The sequence below is a fragment of the Nicotiana tabacum genome, chromosome 7, assembly GCF_000715075.1.
Source record: "Nicotiana tabacum cultivar K326 chromosome 7, ASM71507v2, whole genome shotgun sequence".
Lineage (NCBI taxonomy): Eukaryota > Viridiplantae > Streptophyta > Magnoliopsida > Solanales > Solanaceae > Nicotiana > Nicotiana tabacum.
Window position 1 is genome coordinate 45,621,727 of NC_134086.1, and position 17,799 is coordinate 45,639,525.

Here is a 17,799-nt window from a genome sequence, read left to right on the forward strand (position 1 = left end):
ATAGTCCATCGCAGTCTGGTTCCTCTCACTGTTCCTTACACATGCAAATCAAAGGCTAGATTTAGGAACCCAAACTAGTTTGGGTCCCTTGTTATGATAGAAAGGATGAATAAGGGTTTTCCTAGTCCATGCAGGCAACATCTGCTTCTTGCGAGTGGTACCTGGTCCTTTGTTAGTAGTCACTTTATCAGTAAACACTTTATTTTTCTGAACAGACTAAACCCTGGCCTGATAATTTTCTTTAAAATGCCCATTTTTTCCACAGTGGGTACATAGCCAGTTATCAGGGACAGTGACATACTTGCTGTGAGGGTTGTAAGGAGTTTTCTCCCTTTGGAACCCGATGCCCTACCTGTTTCCACTATTGTTAAGATACATGGCAATGACATCATCTGAGTACTAGGTCCATTTCAGAGATTTCTCAAGATCAATTCTTACTTTCTCCAATTCAGCTTGAAGTTGTCGATTCTTCTCGAGTTCACTACATAGGCTGTTTTTCACAACAGTTAATTCCTTTTCAAGCAAGATGTGTGTCTCACTAGCTACTTCCTTCCCTTTCCCAAGACTCACATTTTTGTATTCTCTATTGAGTCCCTCAATGGTTTCCTCTAGATCAGTGCATATCACTAAAAGGTCATCCCTCTCTTCCTCAGTAGTTGCAATTTTTCCTTTTAAGATGTGTTTCTCATTGCTAAAACCTTCTATTGTTTCTTTAAATAAACAACTACTACCATCAGGTCGTCTCTCTCATTTTCCACACTAGTTACTCTTTCATTCAAGGCTTCCTTTTCTTTTTCAAGGTTAGCTATGGTCTCATTTAGGTCCACTACACAGACCACCAGATCATCTCTAGATTGCTTGGCCTCTCCTAGTTCTATGGTCATGATCTCCTTATTATTAACAAGGCTATAATAAGCATCAATGAGGATATTTTATAACGACCTTAGCTTCTTAGAAGAGTAGGATTTCAGATTTCTCTGAACATCCCTGAAATTTACCTCATCGTCTTCATCTTCTTCATCATCATCAGACTGAGCCATCAGCGCGAACAGTGAATCATACTTCTTTGCTTCAGTTTCCACTACCATCATGGAACTGTTTTTTGCATCTGGTTCCCTTTCGGATTCACTAGAGGAGTCTCCCCAAGCAGCAAGAGCCTGCTTAACAATATTGTCAGCAATACTTTTTTGATTGAATCATTTGTCTGGAACCGGGTTCCTTTTTGCTGCTTTGTCAGGATTTTGTTTGTATTGCTCCTATTTCGCGAGTAGAAAGTCTTTGATAAAATGCCCTAGCTTTCCACATCTGTGACAGAGATAGTTGTTCCTTGCTTTACTTGAATTGCCCCACTTTGGTATACCACCATTTCTTCGAACCATCTTTTGAAATCTCTTAGTAAGATAGGCTATGCCACTATCTTCATCACTTGAGTCACTGCTTTCAGCTTTGAGTACCAGGTTCTTTTCCTTCTCTTAGGTTCTCTTCTTTTACTATCTTTCTTTCTTTTCATCTCGTATGTCTTCATATTACCAATGAACTTATCCATAATCAGAGTTTGTAGATCTTTAGCTTCAATAATGACATTTACCTTACTTTCCCAAGAACCATGTAGAACACTGAGGATTTTCCTTACAAGCTTGTTTCTGGGAATGACATCTCCAAGTGAATGAAGCTCATTTATGATGGAGGTGAATCTGGTGTGCATATCTTATATAGACTCATCATCCTTCATCCCAAAGAGCTCATATTCCGTGGTGAGCATGTCGATCTTGGACTATTTGACCTGAGTGGTTCTTTCATGTGCGGTTTGCAATGCTTCCCATATTTTTTTGGCAATGTCACAAGCTGAGACTCTATTGTACTCATTAGGTCCTATGCCACACATCAAGATTTCTTGGCACGATAGTTCTTTTCTACAACTTTTCTATCAATGTCGCTGTACTCTTTTCTACCTTTCGGCACCATTGGTCCTGTTTCTTCAAGCTTCTTCATGGGGACATGTGGACTATCACAAATGATATCCCACAGTTCTGAATCTTCTACCATCACAAAATCATGCATGCGGGTCTTCCACCAGCCATAGTACTGACCATTGAATCTGGGAGGCCTGTATGTTGATTGTCCTTCCTCAAAGATGGGTGGAGCAGTCATTGGGATCCTTTCTATGTGTTAACCTTATAGAAAGAACCTGCTCTGATACTAATTATTAGTTTGTATGAGTCCACCAAACTATAGAGTACCTGGTCCTATATGAGATGGTGCTGAGAATGCTATAGAAACTGAAAGTAAAGAAAACAAAGGATTTTTACGTGAAAAAATCCCACACAAGGGGATAAAAAAACCACGACCTACTATTATAGGCTTTTAACTTCACTACCTTGCAATCTCCCTATTACAAGCCACTTTGCAATAGCCCTATTACAAAGACTTCAACTAACTTGTGATGCTCTCACCACGAGCCACTTTATAACTATCCTAGTTACAAAGGCTTTAAACTTATGACTATTCCTAGTCACAACATAAACTCGAAAGTTTACAGATGTTTGGTTTTTTTCTAAGACAAAGCTTCTAAGAAAGCAAACTAGGAAAAATAATGAAGAGCAAATGACAAGATTACAACTCAACTACGGATGTACATAAACTCATTAAGAAACTGATCTTTAGTGGAGTTGTCTTCTTGTTTTTGATACAACAGTGACTTCAATGCCGGATGAACACTGTTATGCTTGAGAGAATATGACGGAATGCACAAAAATATTGTGCCTTGCACCAGGTTGTTATGTCACAAAAGACATCACAATAGATAGTGATGTCAATTCTTGGTACACGCTTCTTCCCAATGAGAAGTGACTATTGTACTGTCTGAACAACCACTTCTGTGGAGTTGCGTTCCAGCTGGATAGTCGACTTGTACTTCTATCAGAGAACACTAACGGACCAGGTCCTAGTTGTGTTACTCTTTTGTAACAGTTGCGAGATGGTCACTTTATGCTGTTACGTTCCAGCTGTACAGTTGACTTGTACTTCTGTCAGAGAACCCTAAAGGACCAGGTCTTTGTTGTGTTCCTCTTTATAATAATTGCGGACAGTCACTGACTTGTACTTGTGTCGGAGAACCCTAAGGGACCAAGTCACCAGGTCCCTGTTGTGTTCCTCCCTGTGGTCTTTCATTCATTTGCTGGTTTTCAGGCTTGAACCAGGTCAGTTAAAATGTATACCATGTGGGCCAGGTTCTCTATCTTGTTATTCACAACAAGTTTGTTAGATCATCAAAACATAAGAAGCATAAAACATTGAAAACCCATCAAAATGCTATACTGAGTTTTTGTGAATTTTCTTTTTAAGATCTGGTAAAAAGGATGTGCATTTAAGATGAACTAGATGTGCTTTATGCCCCCAAAAATTGGTAATTTAGTTTTAGTTTCAATTCTTTGGAAAAGTTCGTTTGTTGTATGCACATTTTTATCGCGTTCCTTGTATATATTTTGTTGGAAAAGTTTCTTCAGCATCTCATGGTTTCTATTCCTTTGGATGTTTGTGCTCTTTGCAGCCAATGGGTTGATGCATTTGTTTCAAGGTTATTTGTAGCTCCTGCAATATCTCATCCAATAAATTTCACTTGAGTAAACGTATTATTAAGCACCATTTGTTCATATATTGTGGTCCAAGGTATATTGTCTCTCCTGTAATATCTCATGACATAATCTTTTACCTATGGAGGAGTTGAAGTTTCCATTGAGGCACAGTACTAGCATCTTGGAGAAGTTGAAACATACTTTAAGCTTGAAATGAGAATAACCTGGGTCTATATTACTGGAGGAAGATCTATACATCCCGTTGAGATGTATATCCTCCCTCTATTAGCATTAGAATCAGAACCCAACTTGTTTAGGACCGAGACATAATAGTAGTTGTTGTTGTTAGTACTAGAATTCATGGGTTGGCATGCTGGTTTGATGTACTATTTAGTGGAACGTACACTATTGTATTTGCACGCTATTGTTATTTCTTTGCATGAATTTTGTTGCATCATTTCGTCTTCTGCAGCACTGTACAAAGTAATAGCTTTTAATAACGTTGAGCTAGTTAATTGACAATTTGACACTACCATGACTTATGAGGAATAAATATTGCAATAACTGCGCTGCGACGGGGGATTTTTAGTGCAAGGCCAGGTCTAATGATTGCTTCAATGAAGTGGTGGGGTGATTGTTACCTGAGACCAGATAGATTTTATGAACAAAGTGTTTCCTGCCACTTGCCTAACAAAGTGATCTTCCCCTTTTGATGATCATTCTGATATTTTCTTATCAACTTGATAGCATGAGAAGGCAAGATGTTTGATAATCTGGTGAAACAAAGCATCAAAGGAAATCCTTGCTAAATATAATTCTTTAAAAGAGTTGGAAATTCATCGACGAAGCTCTGAAACTGACCACGACTTCAGGGAAGACATGCGTATTCAGACGACTACTCCAAACTATATACTTTCTTGGAGATATTAAGTTGTCAACCCCAGAATCAAGAGTTGATCCTCTCTAAACTGTTGTGAACAAGGAGTTAGTACTTCCAATCTTCCTAGTACCAATTCGCAAATCAATAAACGCCTTAGTCTTGAATATTAGTTTGGAGACAATCAAGAAGGTAATCAGGAGCAGAAAATTGAACTCCATGGCAGAACTTGAACAAAACCATTAGAAATTATGTCAATGATTCTCTTGGAAGCTCCAGACCAACCTTCCTATTAGCATTCCATTGCACTTTTTCTCCATGGCTTTAGTAACTAGAAGGAAAGATTAAAACTTTCTTTGTGAAACAGAGCTGGAACAAGCATTCATATGAATTAATGATGCTAGTGCTCCCAAACCAGATACAAATTTAGCCCTGATAACTTTATGCATCTTATGATCTTGATTGATTAGCACCAAGTCACTACCAGATAAATGACTTCTTTCGTTATTTTTACTCCCTGAAACCCCACTCATCCAATCTGGAGTTGCTAGATTTCATAATCCACTTTTGCTATGAGGGTTTGGGCTCGAGCTCGATTTCAGCTGGATCTTCAAACCTGTGCCTTTTCGCATTTAGCATGTTGGGCACCACGGTTAATTCTGGTGAAAAGAGAGTACAAAAATCAAGAAGAAAGGATCGAATAAACTCGAGGTTTCTTGGACAAAGAGGAAAAGAAACTGCAGGAGTAACCCCTTGGAACTAGAATATATTGAGATCCAAGCCTCTGTGACTATGTCCACAGTTCTACTAACTTTCTATCTCATAGAACCAGATTAACTCCTGTGCAAGGCATAGAACAAGTGTCAAATGGTATTATTTGGCATTACAAGAAACAGAAATGCATATGTCACCCTGTAGTAACATGATAGCAACTTCAGAAGAATAAATATGAAAACCAGCAACATTCATTAAAAGCAACGGATTTGGCTAAAGGTGTAGCCTTCATTTTCAGCTGTTACCTATCAAAATTGCTGTGCTCCTATGCAAATAAAATAGTGGCTTTTGAATAATTTACAGGGTAAACAAGACAATCACTGACAAACCATCCTATTGTAGCGAAAAAACAAAGCAGAAAATAGCAACAGGCGTAGCCTTACAATACTGCTGAAACTGTTACCTATCCAAATTGCTACCAGTGTTCCTATGCAAATAAAATACTAGTGGCTTTTGAATAATTTACATGGTAAACAAGACAATCACCGGCATACCATCCTATTGTAGCGAATAAATGAAGCAGAAAATAACAACATATTTTTGTATCAAGAGTTCAAAAGAGCTTTGAGGTTTGATTATCCCATAATAAAACCAAAAAAACGCACTAACTAGCGGGTAGCTGCTTCTTTGTAGTCATAGATCTTGGCTGTTACACGATCATGCAGGTAGCAACATAAATGTTATTTCTGTATTTAAAGCAGCTAGATAAGACTTGCGGTCAGATTGCTTAAAGACCGTATTGCACAGAAGCAGCCACAATAAAATTTACATAAACTATTCTTTTCAAACAGCCCATGCCCACAATGCAACTACTTCTCTCTCTCTCTCCCCCCCCCCCTTATTAAGCACCATTATTTTCTGATGCTGAATTAATGCAAGCGACAAATCCAAGTTATTTCTTTGTAATGTAATACAATTAATCACTGCATATTTTCTTCAGGGTGAAGAATAACCATTACAAAACTCTATGAGACGGCGAATTACCATTCACACAACTCTATGAGGACAAAGGGTTACCATTCATAAAATTCTATGGTTCATTTTATTGAATCAAGTATGAGGACCAAATCAAAAATATATATGCAAAATACACCAAAAATGAACAAGGAATCATGACAATATTAGTCTAATACCTGAGAACAGCATCATCTCGGCATATTACATCAATATTAGTCTAATACCTGAGAACAGCATCATCTCGGCATATTACATCAAGCAATATGGTAACCCTCGGTTCCCTTGATAAACATAGGAGAGACAAGACTCTCCATGAAAGTTCCAATTCTTTCAAACTTGGCAGTTATTCCATCAACCTTCAAATCTCTCCATTGATCCTCTTTCATGCTGTAGATAGTCAACATCATCATCATCACTGATTGAACAAAATGGTACCGAACCATACTCTAAATATAGTCTAGCAATCCTAAATCTAGTCCAAGACTCCTCATCTCCATACTCTCTCATCATCCAAACATCAACTTCGTTTTCTAATGTATCAAATAACATACAAAGACACCCTCTAAGAGCCGAAAGCTTATTAAACACAAAATTATTGTTATCAAGAGTAGCAGGTGTTGGCACCTCCAAGAATTTCTCATTACTGAAATCAAAAGCAACAATTACATATGAATAATCAGGAGCTTTCCTAGCCAACCAATGCAAAGCCCCATTTACCAAAACACCAGAAGCACGCATACGAACTGCACCATAATGAGGTAAACTCTGAAGTCTCCTCCATGGACTCGCTCTCAGAGAGTAGACATCAACAAAAGTACATTCAATATGCCCTCGATATCGAGAAAGAGTAACCATCTTATAATCATCAGTAGCAAAATCATACCCTAGACCATACACGCTACAACTACCAGGTAAGGGAATAGCCAAATGAAAGTTTGCAATTCTATGGTACTCTAAGGTTGTGGGGTTGATTAAATATTTAATCATTTCATCATTCAATACCAAGACCAAGCCATTACATGAGCCAACAACTCTTACCCAGTTATCTGAGAGCTGCTGAAAATTAAGTTTTCTTGAAATGGCATCAGTTGTTCCATTTTGGGGATTGTGGTTAAAAGTGATAGTGTGAACTGTGAAGTTACAAGCAGAGACATAAATGAGTTTCTTTTCTTCTTTAGTGCACCGGACTGCCCTTTTTTTGTGATTAATGAAATGCTTTTCTTACAGATAATCCAAAGAGTAATCGCATATCATTGACAATCTAACACTTACAAAAGAAATCATTAAGAATTTAAACTCTTATCTATAAAATAAGCAATATTTACCATTTTTCCAGCCAGAAACATAAATAAGAGAACTAAGCATAATTGTTTCCGATATGCTAAAACATTGCAAAGCTAAAAAGTTGTTTACTGCAATTCAAAGGATAATATCCTTGCTTTCACAAGATGAGAATATTTGATACAAAACATACCATTAAATGCGCATATATTGCTACTCGGGTCCTCTGATTTTGAGAACTCAACCGCGATATGAACAATCAACCTGAGGGCTCGATCAAAACGGACCCTTCTCCTGATGGTGCTGCAGTACTGCCTTCGTATACTTCACAATATACCAATCACAAATGGACTGATTGCATAGAAGAAGAAAGTTAAAACAGAATCAGTCATAAACGAAGAGGAGCTAAAAGGAAAACAAGATAAAGATATGAAAGTAAATTGAATTTCAGTCATTCATCGATGCACATAATCTTCAATAGTAACCTTTTTGTAGCTAAGAAAGACCAGGCTTAATTTGCAAACCCCTAAAAACTCTAACAACAGGAATGAGAACTAACTTGGAAGCAGAAACTTAAAGTGGCGCTACATAGTTAAAACTGAAACCTTGCTAGATTATTTGAAAAGGGAATGCATAAAGCCAACAAATTAGTGGTTCTAACTTCTTGAAAATTAGAAAACATCCGATAGTTCGAAAACTTTTAAGGACTACAAACAATAAGGATCTAGTGTTGCCCTCTTAGGAACTTGACTGGTACTTTATCAATAGACTGATGTATCATAGACGAAAATGACCACTTAACCTTGAAAATCCTTACTTTTGTTTTCTGATCTTCCGAGGATACCTCAAAGACATTGTCTCCTTCTTCACAACTGGTACAGCAAAAAACACCTCTAGGATAAAAAATAAAAATAGACTCCTCGCCACCTTTCTTGTCGAATGCATATGCAGTAGCTGCAGCAATATCGCTGCTGAAAATTGTAGTTGAAGTGGAGAGAACTACAGCATATTTCAGCTTATTTAGCTTTTGGAACTAAATCAACATCAATCTTGAGGAAAATTAAAATACTTGGCACATCCGTAGCTCCACTTCTTCATACCACAGCACAGGCTAAACAATGATTGTTCATAACATAGCCATCGCTACTAAGATTAGTCCTCTCTCAAAAGAAGTCTTAAGTGGAACTATCTCCCATATAACTGCACCAGTACGATGTTGAAAAATTCCTACAATATTGTAGCTTGTAAAATTAGCAAGTTCACACCCTACCAACATTTCATGACCAACTCTTGACTTTGCTGAATTGGCACAATCCATCAGAATGGTAAGTGGAATATAATTATGGAACATTCTCTTTGAATCTGACATCTTAAGAAACAAGCTCAAAGCTTGCATTGTGCAATATAAGCTCAGTGCACTAATAAATGCAAACTATGGCTGTCCAACGGGACGGGCCGTCCCGTCCCGCGTCCCGGCCAGGCCCACTTCATTTTAAACGGGATGGGCCAATGTTAAACGGGACACGGGATGGGACGGGACGGCCATTTCGTCCTGTCCCGCGTAAATTTTTTTTTTTTGAATTCTAGCTGTTGGGCAACGGCTCCAATTGCAATAACCTCCCTCCCCCTCCCCCTCCCCCCTCCCCCCTCCCCAATTTTAACCCCCTCCCCGAAACACCCCCTAACCCCCCCAAACTTTTAATATAACCTCTAAGTTTATTAAATTACACTTTGGCCCTATTTTCTACTACAAAAATCCCATCCTTCTCCATTTTTCCCACAAAAAAATAATTATCCTCTCTCAAATCTCTTATATTCTATCTATATTATTCTTTCAATTTTCTCACTATCAAGTGATAACTTTCAAGTATTGGGGCAAATTTTTTGAGCAACTTTCAAGCTTCAAATTAATTCATCAAGTATTTGGAGCAATATTTTGGGCAATTTCTTCAAGTTTCAATATTTAATCACGGTGCACTCGTTCCATCTCCTAATTTTAATATATAATTTTCGCGTATCATTTTAGTGCTTAATTTTTGTGTTTACTTTACGTGTTATATTTTCATATTTCATTTGTGTGTTTAATTTTTGTGTTAACTTTTTAATTTAATTTCGTATTTAAATTATGGCACCTAAAAATGTATTTGGCATGTTTAAAAAAAGTAGTAAAAAAATAGTAAAGGTTTGTAGTAATCCTAATCCTAGTCCTAATCCTAACCCTTCTCCTAGAATTAGAAAACATATAAATGAAATGACTCATGTTGATGAAACTACATTTTTCCAACCCCCCGCATGTTATAATATTAATTTCGGAGAACAACTAGATCATAAAACTTTACAAAGACAATTTGGCAATGATATTTTTTTTGAGGACGAAGAAAATGAGGATGAAGAAAATGAGGAAGAAGAATTAGATGAAACATCCACTAGTCGCGCAACACAAGCTTCAACTCAGAGTCAATCTCGGTCTGAAGCTTTACCCCCTGTACCCAGGGGTAAGCTTAAGGCTGAACTTCCCAAAACATCAGTATAGAAATTTTTTAAACATGATAAAGTCAATAATAGTGCTATATGTGAAAAATGTAAGCAACAATTTGCACACACAAAAAGTGGTGGGATGAGGGGTTTAACTAGAAACTTACGTAAAGATCACAAATCTTTATGGATACAAGCTAACATAGAATCCGGAAAAATTATGGATCCTAGCACCGGTACTGGCACTCCTAGTGGATCTGGCGGGGGTTCTAATTTTGTACAACAACAGCTTGACCCTGCTTCTGGTACTGTTTTACGCCCCTATAACAAAGATAGAAATCGTGAGAACTTAGCAAAAATGGTGGTTGTCTGTGGCTTACAACAGGTTGTGAAATTTCTCCTTCTACTTCTAAGTCTAGAGCAGAAGTTTTATCGAATGAAATGGATGATATAACAAGTTTTGATTCCTCTATTGATGATGAACTTGATTCTTATCTTAATCAAGGATTGGAAAGCATTAAAGACGAAGAAGGCAACGAACAACTTTTGGCATGGTGGAGGGAGCGTGGCAAGGCTTTTCCAACACTTTCAATAATGGCCCGAGATATCCTGTCTATTCAAGCATCATCAGTAGCATCGGAGAGTGCTTTAGCGCAGCAAGATTTCAAATTGGAGAACATAGACATTCATTAGCGGAGGACAGTCTAGAGATTTCCGTATTATTCAGAGACTGGATTAATTCAGAAAGAAGAAATCTTGGTTTTGAAAAATTAACCACTAGGGAAGAAGAAGAACACAATGAGATACTTAGCACTGGGAGTGATGACGGCATGGAGCTCATGGAACATCAATCAGCATTGCCAATTCCAGAACAATGTCTGAGAGAAATTATTGATAAGTTACAAAGAAGCTATATAGGAGCTTACAAATATTAGTATGATAATTTGTAATTGGCTACTAAGAGGCCTAGTTCAAACAAAACCCTTCCTAGAAGGTGGTTGCATAGATTAGGTGCTCTTCAAAAGAATTATATTTGTATGTGAGATTTGAAAGTTAGAGTAATAAAATAAAAGGCTCTAAGCATTGAATTTTTTGTATGAATTGTCTTAGTTACTTAATACTTTGAAATTATATTAAATAAATTATAACTCTATTATAATTACTAGAATATTTCATTACAAGTCTTTTATTTTAATATTTTATAATTCTTTACTTAGTTTTCTAATTTCCGTTTTAACATTTAAGTTTATTAAATAAGTCAAAAAACTAGCCGTTGCAAACTTTAAAAACTTAATCATTTTCTTTGTCTCAATAGGATTAGTAAGGTAAGGTTTAGCCCGGTTTGAGTTGCCTTGGTCCTATGCCTTTAGAACAATATCCACATGGCTATGAGATTATATGCCCTCGTGAGACTTTGCCGGCAGCTACACCATGAATCCTCTACATGAGGCTATCATCATAAGGAAATGTGAGGCGCAGAGGAGTGATTATATAGCCAAGGTATATGGGTAACAATACCGGTGCTATTGTCCCCCTTATTTGTACTTTTCCTAATTGTTGTATTTTTCTTTCTTTTATTAATAAAAACCTAGCCATAGGCGCTTGCCTAGCGGATTGCCAAAAAAAAAAAAAAAAAACTTAGTCATTGTCAAAAAACTAGGCGTTTTTTTTTTAAAAAAAAACTGCACTTAAGGCCCACGAACCCATCCCATCCCGTCCCATCCCTTTTGTTAGCGCGACGGGATGGGCCTACCGTTTCGTCCTGTTTGTCCCGTCCCGCCACCGTCCCGGCTAAATGTCCTCCCGTCCTGTCCCATTAATTTTGTCCCGTCCCGTTGGATAGCCATAGTGCAAACTCATCTTTAAAACCAAGCGTATGATAGATATTTTTCTTATTGACATCATCCAATATATCCCAGCAACAGCAAGTTCTACTGCAGCATTTTGACCCTCAACAACTTTGTTATCATGCTCACACACTAATCCAGCAAAGGTGTTACCCACCAAGATCAAACACCACGGTAGTTTTGTTAATTCTCTCAACAAGATCATAAGCTAATGAGACAGCGACACCAGTGTCATTGTTTGCCAGAGACACCTTCATTGCCGATTCCTTCCATATTCCACTAACTGCTACTAAAAGAAACCAAATTATCACAAATGAAATAAACAACCAACCCATCCTACATGTGTCATAGTGCTGCCAGCTGATTAAATGAACTAATAGGATGACATCAACATCAATCCTAAGAATTTTCAGAAAAATCTCAGTAGCATCCTCCTGTCCTGCATCCCTAGAAATAATGTCTAATTCCTCGAATGTAACATCACATGCCGTTACTTTTTTTTTAAACGGCAAATAATAACTTTTATATAGATATCCATCAAGAAGAAATTGCTGTGTGGAACCATCACATGCAGTTACTTTTGTCACAACAATTTCTAGATAGAAGCTCTGACCAACTAATCCAACCACCACATTTAGAATTAACTGAAGACTCTTTACTGTTGGCATTCTGTTTTTCACGACATTCAGAGAAAAGAAAATGCATGTTTGCAGGGTATTTGGCAACTCAAACACTGGAAGAATTGGCCACTGTCAATGCAACTAATTAATCTCTTGTAATTAATTTGCTTGACAAAATAAAGCGGGCTCAGTGCTATAGAATTGATCCACTGGCCTAGGAGTTAGGACATTGGAAGAGCTTCGCGAGCCTTGTTGACCAGTAGGAAAGAATGGTCCTATTTTGTACCATATGCTTCCATTTGAATTTATCCTTCTGTTTTCTATTTACTATCATGCAGCCTTTTGGAAGTGAACGGTACTCGCTACATTTTATGGTATCCATAGGCACAAGACATTTTACACAACCAACGCTGGATCCAGTTTTTACAATACACAATCAAGCATGTCGCAACATAAATGTTATTTCTGTATTTAGAGCTAGGTCACATTGCTTGAAAAGGTATGCACAGAAGCGGGCACAATAAATTTACATTAGTCCATTCTAAGGTTAACTCATGAATCAAGGAAGAGTCAAAATATCTGGAAACTATTCTTTTCAAGCACCAAAATGTAACAAAATTTTCACTTAAAGCACCAACATTTTATGATGCTAAACTAATTCAAACCACAAAACTCTACTAGTTCATTTTATTAAATCAAATATGATGATCAAGTTAAAGATGTTATCTGGAAAATAGTAAAAATGAATAAGAAATTGTGAAAATGTTGTTGTAATACCTGAGTACAGCATCAACTCAGAATATTGCATCAACTTCAGTTCGGATGTCAAATGTTGACAACTCTCTATGAAGGTTATAGGTCCATGCAAAGTAGTCACTCCATCAACCATCACATTATACTCGTAAGAAAGAAGAGAAACTCTTTTTTTTTCTTTTTCTTTTGTGATTCTCTTCCCACTATCACTTTTACCCACAACCCCCATAATGGAACAACTTATGCCATTTCAAGAAAGCTTAATTTCCCGCAGATCTCAGACTACTGGAGTTGTGTTGTTGGCTTGGTCTTGTTGATTAATTGGGAAGAGGTTAAATATATAAGAATAAACCCCACAACCGTTTAGTATATGGAAGAGGTTAAATATTTAATAAACCCTACAACCTTAAAGTACCACAGAATTTCAGTCTTTGATTTGTGCTTTTACATTTACAATATCGGCACGGCATCACCCTTCGTGCATTAACACTCACTCACAAATATCATGCACGGCATCACCCTTCGTGTTTTTACACTCTTCCTTACCCAAGCAACAATCACAAAGCAATTCGGGCAAGGGAATCAATAAAATCACAATAGAATCCCGGCAAGGGAACAATAGTATATCAATAATATCCCGGCAAGGAAACAATAGTATATTAATAATATCCCGGCAAGGGAAACAACATGATGAGCAATAACATCCCGGCAAGGGAAACAATATCAAAGCAATAACATCCCGGCAAGGGAGACAATATCATAAACCTCTTCTCTTTTACACAATTACTTCACAACTCAATTCTCAACTTGAGCCAATGGTCTACAATGTTCAATTACCAAGAATACTTCTATAAGCCTTGTTCAACATTATAAATCATCATATTAAGCATGGACAATACCAAACGGAGTCACATCAATCATAGTATAAGACTCACGGGCATGCTTGATACCGACGTATAGATACTTGTCACCACACCTATACGTCGTACTCAACAACTAACGCATAACAAATAAGACACAACTCCTAATCCCTCAAGCTAAGGTTAGACCAAACACTTACCTCAATGCCATGAATACACTCAAGCTCAACTATCGCTTTAGCCCTCCATTTCACCACTAATTCGCTTGTATCTAGTTACAATTTACTTAATGATATCAATAAATGCTAAATGAATCAATTCTAATGCATGAAAAATAGGTTTTATAATGATTTTCCCAAAAAGTCAAAAATCGACCCCGGGCCCACATGGTCAAAACCCGAGGTTCGAACCAAAACCCGATTAACCATTCACTCACGAACTCAAATATATAATTTGTTTTGAAATCGGACCTGAAATCGAGGTCCAAATCCCCAAAAATTGAAAATCCTAAGTTCTACCCAAAAACGCCCAATTTCCCCATGAAAACCCTTGATTTTGAATTAAAATCATGTAAAAAGATGTTATAGATTGAAGGAAATAAGTTAGAAGTTGTTTACCTATGATTTGAAGAAGAACCTTTCTTTGAAAAATCGCCCAAGGGAGCTTAGGGTTGGAGGAAGTTAGAAAAATGAAGAAAATTTCGTCTAAGTTTGATTTTACGCAGGCGCAGATATCGCATTTGCGATGTCATGTTCGCAAATGCAAACTCGCAATTGCGGCCCAGGCTTCACAAATGCGAAGGTAGGCCTGCCCTGTTAACTTCGCAAATGCGAACCATCGTTCGCAATTGCGATCACTGATGGAGTCGTTTTGCGACATAGAGCTTCGCAAACGCGAAGGTCACCCCCCCTGCCCAGTCACAGCAAATGCGATGGTTAGTCGTAAATGCGAGCTCGCATTTGCGATCAAGGCTTCGCATTCAGCAGCTGCTCCTAAATTCAAAACACTCCGCGACCTATCCAAAACTCACCTGAACCCTCGGGGCTCCAAACCAAACATGCATGCAAGTCTAAAAACATCATATGGACTTGCTCGTGCGATCAAATCATCAAAATAACATCAACAACTATAAATTAAACCTCAAATTCATGAAATCACTCAAGAACATCAAAATTTCCATTTTCTCAAAATAAAGGTCCGATTTATACTAAACGAACTTCGATTCTTACCAAACTTCACAGATTCAACTTAATTATTATATAAGACCTGTACCGGGCTCCGAAACCAAAATACGGGTCTGATACCATCAATTTCAAACATCTTTTCTTTTCCAAAAACACTTATAATTTCAGTTAAACAATTTCTTTCAAAAATTCATTTCTCGGGCTTGGGACCTCGGAATTCGATTCCGGGCATACGCCCAAGTCCCATATTTTAATACGGACCCTACGAAACTGTCGGATCACGGGTCCGGGTCCGTTTACCAAGAATGTTGACCAAAGTCAACTTTAATCAATTTTAAAAGCTAATTTCCTTATTTTTCTTAGATCTCACAAAAAGTTTTCCGGAAATGCGCCCGGACTGCGCATGCAAATCAAGGTAAGACAAAAAAGAGGGGTTTTTAAGGCCTCGAAACACAGAATTTACTTTCAAAACGAGTGATGACCTTTTGGGTCATCACATATTCCAACTCTTCTTTTGCATTGAGGTGCATTTTTCTTGAAGGTTTTAATATTAGCATTAGATATGTAACTATGTCTATTCACATACCTGTGTTTTGACATTAGTGTCTGTCCAAGTTGTGGATGCAATAACCTATTTGCAACACCATGGATATCTGGCAGGACAGTTGGAACAGTAGCAGCGGAGATAACACCAAAATTGGTAGCACACTCAAAAATTTCTATAGTAGTATTACTTGCCATAGTTTCTTAGATTGTAGGAAAATGACACCGAAAAATAACAATAATAATACTGCTTCAATATTATTTGTAAGAAGATACACGGATTGACTTGAGTCGTGCTGGGCACTGTCCTAAGAAACTATTTCAGCAATATGAAATGTTTTTCCAGGATTAAACAAGTTCATCTCTGATTTATTTAGAGGATATAGGAATCAGCAAAATATTTATATTACAATAATCCAACAAGATTGAAAAGAGAATAGGACAAAGAAAATTTATAAGAAAAATTGGAAGTAAGAGAAGCTAAGAGAGAAAGGGAAGAAGGTTAAATAGAAAAACACTTCTGATGGGTGTATTATCGTGCAGCCAAATGATGACTATTTATACTTGAAATTGCATGGCATGAAAGTGGCTAATCAAGTTTGCCACTTGGCATAGTCTTCTAGAAGGCTAAGACACTTGTCATTAAAATAGCCACACTTTCCAATGGTGGTCAAAGGGTGGAACAGTGGTGGCGAGAGACGGTGAAGGTGAGCTTAGCTTGCTACTGCTCTTTGTTCCTAGGCTGCTAGGATTTGGACTGTGGTTGTTGAGGAGATCCGATATAGATGAGAAGGTGTTGGTTTATGGGTTCTTTCCAATGGTAGTCAAAGGGTGGAACAGTGGCGGCGTTACAAGGGTGAGAGCGTAGATGCTACTGCTTTTTGTTCCTATGGTGCTAGGTTTTTTTAGGCTTAATTGTGTCTGGCTTTTTCTCGACAATTATTTGGAGAAAACGAAAATAAGAAATTTTAGCGTTTGCCTGGATTTTTTTTCCAGCACTGGTGCTCATCGCCATTGCTGGAACGGAGAGCTGCCGTAAGAGTGTTTTTTTCTCGAATCTGTACAGGCACGACAATTTTTTTGGTAAAAATGAAAGAAGGCATCTAAGTTTCCCAAAGCAGCCAACTTCAAACAAACACTAGCACAAACATATTTAACAGAAGAAAAATCATCGAGATTCTATTGATATTGTTGTATCGCTAGTTTCAGTGGAGTTGCCAAAATGAAAATTTATTTATGTTGGTCTGCATTAGTACCATTTTTGCCATGCCATGCACCACCTCGTTGTCTTGTCTGAAGCTATGCCTGAGTACCTCTTGACCCTTCCTCCTTGTTTGTTTCATCAACCACCTGTATTCAAAGATAAGGTTCATGTAAGTAGGGTGATCATTGTCTAACATATTGATAACCTCTGATGCATCTGTTTCTATTTCCACTGGCGTTAAGTTGTGCTGCATTATAATTTGCAAACATCCTCTCAAGGTTTGGAGCTCCACTTGTGTTGCTGATAGGGTCGGAACTTTCATGTGAAATCCTAGTATCCAGCTTTCTGTGTGATTTCTTGCTACTCCACCTATACCACCTTGGCAATTATTACCATTGAAAGCACCATCTATGTTGAATTTGTACCAGCCTTTTGGTGGTTTATGCCGGTGTATCTTGATTTGTTTATGGATTGTACTATTGATACCTTTCTTTGTTAATAGGTTATATTCAACAACATGCTTTATAACGGAGTTCCAATTTAGGCTATAATTTGTATTATTATGGTTATTGTTGTTCCTGTTTTTCCAGATTAGCCAAATTGCGAAAGGGTATATATCATCCCATTTGAGGTATGTATGGTGAAAAGTATGGTTTGCATCCCTTATTTGGTCTATCCAGTGGTCTTTTGAGGTGTAATTGAGACGAATTCCAAGATCAATCCAGATGTGCTTAATAGAGGCACAACCCTAGAAAGTGTGATGAATAGTTTTATCATGTAGTTTGCATGTGTGGCGTTTAGGGTTAATGTTTATCGCTATATGGGCTAGGTAGGCCCTAGTGGGGATCC

The 17,799-nt window shown here is 37.6% G+C and overlaps 1 long non-coding RNA gene across 5 annotated transcripts; it reads right to left on the reverse strand.

Annotated features, from left to right (window-relative positions):
- Window positions 1–4,106: 4,106 nt before the first annotated feature.
- LOC107831201 (uncharacterized) lies at window positions 4,107–17,359 on the reverse strand. Of its 5 annotated transcripts, none has more exons than XR_012711611.1 (4): window positions 17,003–17,359; window positions 7,658–7,815; window positions 6,408–6,570; window positions 4,109–5,292 (listed from the first exon to the last, which is right to left on the reverse strand). It is a non-coding gene; the product is annotated as an uncharacterized LOC107831201 (long non-coding RNA). The 5 variants fall into 5 exon arrangements; XR_001658308.2 differs by having other exon boundaries at window positions 15,790–17,359; XR_001658307.2 differs by lacking the exon at window positions 17,003–17,359 and adding an exon at window positions 13,184–15,781.
- Between the last annotated feature and the right edge of the window lie 440 nt (window positions 17,360–17,799).